The sequence below is a fragment of the Macaca fascicularis genome, chromosome 17 (assembly GCF_037993035.2).
Source record: "Macaca fascicularis isolate 582-1 chromosome 17, T2T-MFA8v1.1".
NCBI lineage: Eukaryota > Metazoa > Chordata > Mammalia > Primates > Cercopithecidae > Macaca > Macaca fascicularis.
Genome location: NC_088391.1, coordinates 6,930,668 through 6,938,276, shown reverse-complemented (window position 1 = coordinate 6,938,276; position 7,609 = coordinate 6,930,668). Strand labels below are relative to the sequence as shown.

General features: G+C 45.9%; 1 long non-coding RNA gene across 1 annotated transcript; it reads left to right on the top strand.

Annotated features, from left to right (window-relative positions):
* Nucleotides 1-673: 673 nt before the first annotated feature.
* LOC135968074 (uncharacterized) lies at nt 674-5,577 on the top strand. The gene is made up of 2 exons (XR_010582518.1): nt 674-781; nt 3,771-5,577. It is a non-coding gene; the product is annotated as an uncharacterized lncRNA (long non-coding RNA).
* The last annotated feature ends 2,032 nt before the right edge of the window (nt 5,578-7,609 follow it).

Sequence of the window (7,609 nt, the reverse complement as noted above, 5' to 3'; positions counted from 1 at the left end):
GTGCTTACACTTCCCAGAGTCCCGCTGTCTGTGATCTGCTGAAATCCATGAGCCCTGCTTCCTCTCGGGCCCCTGCATTAGAGAACTCTCAGCCCTCAGGGGGAAGCAGAGCTTAGACAGCAGAGCAGACTGAGTCTGGCTCTGTTTACAGGCTGAACCCCTTTCTAATCTCATCCTCATTCTGTCCCCGCCCCCTTCCCCCAGCAGAATTCAGCCTTTGTTAACAAGCTGTGAAAACGCCCCATCTCAGCCACGCAGAAAACATTTCTGCCAGGGCTGCCTCCCTTCTAAGGGGCAGATGCTGTTGATAGCTCTTCTTCCCAGGGCTGGCCTCACTTCCCTCTGGATTATCTCCACACCTCTGGCTGTGTCCCTCCTGACAGCAACAATGACCCCAGATACTGCAGGGACAGCAGCTTAAGCTCTACTTAAACTCAGCACAAAGGAAAAGCAATCCATAGGCTGTTACCTAAATGGACTTTGCCTGCTGTCTTGGGTCTAGGACTGCTATGGACTGAATGTCTGTATTCCCCAACTTCTTATGTCGAATCTCTGATCCCAATGTGATGATATGAGGAGGTGGGGCCTCTGGGAGGCGATTTGATCCTGAGGGTGGAGCCTTGATAATGGGATTAGTGCCATTATGAAAAGGACCCCACAGAGCTCTCTGGTCCTTTTCCAACATGGGAGGTCACAGTGATAAGATTACAAGCCAGGAAACAGGCTCTCACCGGGAGCCGAGTCTGCTGGCCTTCACCTTGGATTCCCAGCTTCCAGAACGGTGAGAATTCCATTTCCATTGTCTCAGCTGCTCAGTGGACGGGCCCTATGTTACACCTGCCCTAACCCACCAAGACCAGGACCTAGAAACTGTGGCCCTGTCATTCCAACTGCCACATAATGTGTCAGTTGTTTGTGTAATAGGAATAGTGTGTGTAGGACCATATTAGACTGGTGTTTTTAAATTTTGGTTGTTTGTTTTTTTTTTTTGAGACGGAGTCTCGCTCTGTCACCAGGCTGGAGAGCAGTGGTGCGATCTCGGCTCACTGCAACGCCCGCCTCCTGGGTTCAAGTGATTCTCCTGCCTCAGCCTCCCAAGTAGCTGGGATTGCAAGCATGCGCCACCATACCCAGCTAATTTTTGTATTTTTAGTAGAGACGGGGTTTCACCATGTTGGACAGGATGGTCTCGATCTCCAGACCTCGTGATCCGCCCGCCTCTGCCTCCCAAAGTGCTGGGATTACAGGCGTGAGCCACCACACCTGGCTGACTGATGAATTTTTAATGCCACATAAATTAGTTATTGTTCTGTGGCTGCTCACATATTGACTCGGTGGAATTTACTGGTGGTGGGGAAGGGGTAGAGAGGAAGGGTGCATACTACTTTGAAGAAAGAAATCACCATGCATTTTGAATCTCCATTTGGAGACTCTTCAGGCCACAAAGAAACGGTACTATTGAAAGCTAGACTTCAATGATAGAGAAAAGTTTTATATAAAAAGCTTCCCTTTATAGGACAAGGACAAACTTCACCAGTGTGAACATAGAGTATTACCGTAAAACCTGTTATAGAAGGGAAGCAGGATAGGAGTCAGAAGAGAGACTACCTCCTAGAAAGGGGGAAAAAATCCCTCCTGGTAGAGGAAGAAGGAGAAGTCTGAAAGAGATGATTAGGATATTGCCTGGGTCTCTGAGAAGGAGCAGGTGAAAGGAATCAGACAATAAAAATCTCAGTAGACACCCGGTTAAGCAGAGAGGCGGAGCCAAAGGGCACCAAGTGCTTCTCCCCAGTAGAACCCCGGCAGAGGGAGGCATCAGGTAAATGAGCCTGAGATAGGGACTGGCACAGCGCCTCCCTCAACCCCCCACCGGTGGGGTGGGTGTCTGCCAGTTCCCAGGCTCCCTGGAAAGGGACGAGAGGCAGGGGGCCTGAGAAAGAGGCCTGCTTGTGCGAAGGAGGCCGCGGTGGGACCTCAGGCCGGGGCTACAGCAGTGAAGCCAGCCCTGGACGCGTCCTGGTCCTCGCCTCCGTGGCCCACCGCTCCCCCCCAAGCAGCAGGACTCAGAGCTAGGACTGAGCCACCTCTTCAATGACTAAGTTAGTAGAAAAGGGAAAGTGGACCCTCTCCCACTCCCTCCACCCACTGATAGGAACGTGCGCTCCAGAGAAAGATGAGCTCAGCCAGCATTCTGCGCCACAGTGACGGGAGCCCACCGCACTGCTCTGGGGGCCACCCCCGGGGGCCAGCTCTCCCCAGCAACTCCTGCTCCATCACAGCGCCTTCCCCTCCTCACCTGAGCCCTGAGTTGCCAGCGGAGTTCAGGTACCTCTCCCAGCCAGGCCCACGGCAGAGGGGAGGGGAGGCTGCCGGACAGCAGGGTGCTCCTGCCTGAAAATACGGTGGAGGGGTTGATAAATGAGCAGTGATGGGAGCACAAGGGTGGGGCAGAGCCTCCTACACGCCCTCTGCGGCTCTGCCAGGCTGACTCCGGTCTTTTCTGGGCTGCAGCGATGCCCCTGGAGGTCTTGCCTGCTGGTCCAGAGTAGCCTCCTGTGTGTCTTGACTCCTTGGAGCACTTCCGGTGGCTAGCCTTGTCTTGGCACTTTAATGAATCATCACAACCATGGTCTCTGTTTTATACATAGGAAACTGGGTCAGAGAACCTGGAAGCACGGAGTTAAGCTTTGTGTTCAGGCTCTGTCTCCCACCTGGTGACATTCTTAAGTCCACTCGCTTCAATACGGGAGCAAGTCCTGTCCACAGCCCCTCCTGTCTTTTCTCCATCTTCATGTGTCTGCCCTGGTTCACACCTTGGCTGTGTCTTTCTGCATTGCCCCCACCCCCACCTCCACCACAGGATCAGGATGGGGGAACTGAGGCTGGTGTTTGGCTCACTGGATTCCAAGCCTGGCACAGTTGGGCTCAATTAAGCTTTGTAGAATGGATGATGTGGTGAAAAGACTTATTTTCTGAGACAGTATTGAGTTTCTAAACACAAGGGTCTGAACAGAAAACCATGGAGTTTTCCACCTTGTGTGCGGAAAACTGTACTCTTTTAGAGCTCCTCTGCAGAGCTCCTTTATTTTTTCTGAGACAGGGTCTCGCTCTGTCGCCCAGGCTGGAATGCAGTGGTGCGATCATGGCTCACTGCAGCCTCGACCTCCCGGGCTCAAGTGATCCTCTCACCTTTGCCTCCTGGGTAGCTGGGACCGTGGGCGCGCGCTACCACCACACTTGGCTAATTTGTTTGTTTGTTTGTTTTTAGTAGAGATGAGATCTCATCTGCAGAGTTCTTGAACCTTCCAGCTGAGAAGCTTTTCTGGCTTCTCAATTCTGAAACCTGCAGAGACCGAATGTCTTCTTCTGTTCCCATCATGGATCTTTACAGGCAGAGGAATACATTTCTGCCTTTCCACAAAAATGATCATTTTATTGCATTTCGAAGAAACCATAGTTTCCAGCTTGGCTGACCTACTTCTGCTACCTCAGCACTCTGTCCCAGGGCTCCACAGCCAGAAAAGGCAGAGTCTGCCTTCCCTTCATTCTCTGTCCCCCTTCCCTCCTCCCTTCCTTTCTTCTTAAAGTAATTCATGAATATAAACTTAAAATACGCAGACAGGCAGGCATCAACCGGATAAAATATAAATACTTTTGTCCTTACCATTCCATCCTGGACTCATTTCCAGGTAGCTAACAGTCTTTTTCTCTTTTTCTTGGTTTTAAAAACTTCTCCTGGTGATTCCTTATAATTTTTTCTTATCTTTCAGAGAGGACTATCTATGAATTGATGAGCAGACAGTATCTATGGACGATCTGTTCTGAAAGACAAGGAATTTCACCTTACACTACCTCTCACCATCTCCTCTCATTCCTCATATTTCATACAATGTTACCGTTATTTTCTCTAATAGTTGCTTTTATGACATTAAATTGTGTGCATCAACTCCAGTTTTTTGGTTTATTCACCTTAGATTGTATCTGTGGACTCCCAGCCTTAAAGATTAGGAGGGGAGTACCTTCCCTCCTGCCCCTAGTTTCAGTCAGTTGTATCAATTTTACATTTTCAGCCAGGCACGGTGGCTCACACCTGTAATCCCAGCACTTTGGGAGACCGAGGTAGGCAGATCACTTGAGGTCAGGAGTTCGAGACCAGCCTGGCCAAAATGGCAAAACCCCATCTGTACTGAAAATACAAAAATTTGCCCGGTGTGGTGGTGTACACCTGCAGGCCCTGCTACTCGGGAGGCTGAGGCACAAGAATCGCTTGAACTTAGGAGGCAGATGTTGCAGTGAACCAAGATCGCGTCACTGCACTCCAGACTGGGCAACAGAGCCAGACTGTCTAAAAAAAAAAAAATTTCATTGTCTAGGCTTGTCAATTTTGTGTCAGTTTTGTGACTAAACATGTCTTTTGTACTTCATCTTTAAGTTGACTTTAACCACTGAAATTGCATAAATAGATCTATAAGATTATAATTATAAAAAAATTATTGCATAGATGAGTAGTGTAACTGAACCTTTAGAGAAGGAAATATAATTTTTGCCATCAGAATCTTGCCTCTTGACAAAGAACCCTGCAAGCAGCAAGTGGCGTCTTTTATCTACGTCTAACTTAGTGACTGCTGTTTATTTCGCCCATATCATTCTCTTCGATTCCTTTTCTATTTTGCTGGTGAGCATTCATGAGCAACCTTGTTTGTATAAAGTTTGTGAAAATGAGCAACTTTTTCTGAGTCCTTGCAGACCCCAAAATGTCTTCCTTTTGCCCATTAGTTTGACAATTTCTCTTTACCTTATTTTTGTTACTGAGGTATAATTTGCATGCAGTAAAGAAAATGAGGCCTGGCCTGGTGGCTCACACCTGTAATCCCAGAAATTTGGGAGGCCAAGGTGAGCAGATCATCCGAGGTCAGGAGTTCAAGACCAGCCTGGCTAACATGGAGAAACCCAGCCTCTACTAAAAATACAAAATTAACTGGGTGTGGTGGTGCATGCCTGTAATCCAAGCTACTCAGGAGGCTGAGGCAGGAGAATCGCTTGAACCTGGGAGGCAGAGGTTGCAGTGAGCTAAGATTGCGCCATTGCACTCCAGCCTGGGTGACAAGAGCGAAACTCCTTCTCAAAAAAAAAAAAAAAAAAAAAAAGAAAAGAAAATGAATCATAAAGAAAAAAAGAAAAGAAAATGAATCATAAGTGTGTATATGTAAAAAAAAAAAAAGGATGTGTATATGTAACCAGTGCCCATATTAAGATATAAAACATTTCCATCACCCAGATGTGCCACTTTTGAAACAATTCTACTGCTTGACCTCCTCAGGCAATGACTAGGGTCTATCACCACAGATTAGTTTTGCCTATTCTAGAACTTCATATAAATGGAATGGTTCAGTTTCTACTTTGTGTTTGGTTTCTTTCACTCAACATGTTAACTATGAGATTATCCCATGTTATTGTGTATATCAGTAGTTTGCCCTTTTTAAGTAGATGTGTTGTAAGTTTATCCACTCTTCTGTTGAAGGACATTTGGAGTATCTTAAAGTTTTGGCAATTACAAATAAATCTGCTGTGAACGTCTTTGCACATGTCTTTTTGTGAACATCTCTTGGATATGCACTAGATCCTGTCAAACATTTTCCAAAGTGGCTGAGCCATTCTCACTCCCACCAGCAATAGATGAGAGCTGCAGTGGATTCACATCCTCGTCAACACTTGTTGTCAGTCCTCTTAATTTTAGTCATACTGGTAGATATATTGCTGTGGGTTTAATTTGCATTTCTATGATGAGAAATGATGATGAGTGTCTATTCATATGTTTACTGGCCACTTAGACAATCTTGGATTGACCATTTGACAGGAGATACAATTTCAGGTTCAAAATAACTTTCAGGATATTGAAGGAATTGCTTTGTTATCATCAACAAGATGACTGTGGACAATTTTATTCTTGTTTTTATGTAAGTCCCTTGCTTTTATCCCTCTGGAAGTTTTAAAAACTTGCTCTCTATTGTTGGAGTCCTGTAGTTTTATCAAGATGAAGTGAAGTGTGGGTTTTTTTTTTTCATTAAAATTGCTTGATTCTCAGTGAGTCCTTTCTATGGGAAAACTCCTGTATTTCTTCAGCCAAGAAGAAACTTTACATTTAACTTGATGACTAAATTGTCCTTTATACTTCATTTTTAAAGTCGACTTTCCTATGTTAGGTTCTTGCCCCTTTCCTCACCTTCATGCATGTTCTGTAATGGAATGTTTGTTAGACAGATGTTAGATTACCTGGAGTCCTCCTCTATCTCTTTTAACTTTTCCCTCAGTGTTTTTTTTTTTTTTTTTTTTTTTTTTTTTTTTTTCTTTTTTTTTTTCGGAGTCTCACTCTGTCACCCAGGCTGGAGTGCAATGATATAATTTTGGCTCACTGCAACCTCCACCTCCCAGGTTCAAGTGACTCTCCTGCCTCAGCCTTCCAAGTAGCTGGAACTACAGGTGTGTGCCACCACACCGTCTAATTTTTGTATTTTTAGTAGAGACGGGGTTTTGCCATGTTGGCCAGGCTGGTCTCAAACTCCTGACCTCAGGGGATCCACCCACCTCAGCCTCCTTAAGTGCTGGGATTACAGGTGTGAGCCACCATGCCTGGCCTTCTCTCAGTGTTATCCCATGTCTTTATCCTTCTGCTTTGAGTCATGGGAAACTTCCTTGAGGTTAGGTGTGACATAATCATCAAATCAAATCAAAAGAACGTTTGTCTTAAAGGAGAATTTACTGTTCCTTTTGGGCCTAATAAGCATGGGATTAAAAAGGCCATGCTGGACTTTGCATGTCCCAGTGCTTCATTTTAGATGGATAAGACAACAAAACCTGGGACAAAAAAAGGACTTAATGACTCAGTCAATGTCATTAGATTTGAGTAGCAGAGTTAGGGTTAGATGGCCCAATTATTTTTCCACCACATCATGTGAAGTGTGAAATGGCCCCAGAGAGGAGACACCTTTAGCAGGGGCCCTTGCTGGCATCACCAGATACATCATGTCGTCGTGACCTGTTTCCTGCAGACAGCTTCTCCCAGCAGCTCAGGCCTCCCATTTTGTCTTCCTGTGTTGTCCTGTAGCATGAATCTCTTCCCCATATGCTCTAACATCTACATTAATGAGCAAGCCTATTAGGGTTTGGCTTGTTCTTTGACATTTCTGCCTATATGTCTTCTCTTCCCAGTGAAGCTCTTGGGACCTCAAGACAGGGACCCACATTCTTCTGGCTTCTCTATAGCATAGCACTGACTCCACTAAGGGGGTGCTAGATATATTTGGGGACTCCCTGGACTCCTGCAGTGGGGACATGATTTATTCATCTCTGAAATATTACCCAACCTAGTGCAGTGCCTGGGACATAGCAGATGCTGACAGTCTCTACTGACAGAGCATTTCCCATCAATCTGAACTGGAATATCGTACACATACGGTTTTTCTTAAGGGCCTCTTTTCAACTCTGGGAATCTATACGGCATAGTTAGTTGAAAGGTTATTGGCTTTGGGGAACACAGATTCTTCTCTTATTATCTGTGGATCTTTAAGCAGTTCACACAACTGTTCTGACCCTCCTATGACGTGGGTCA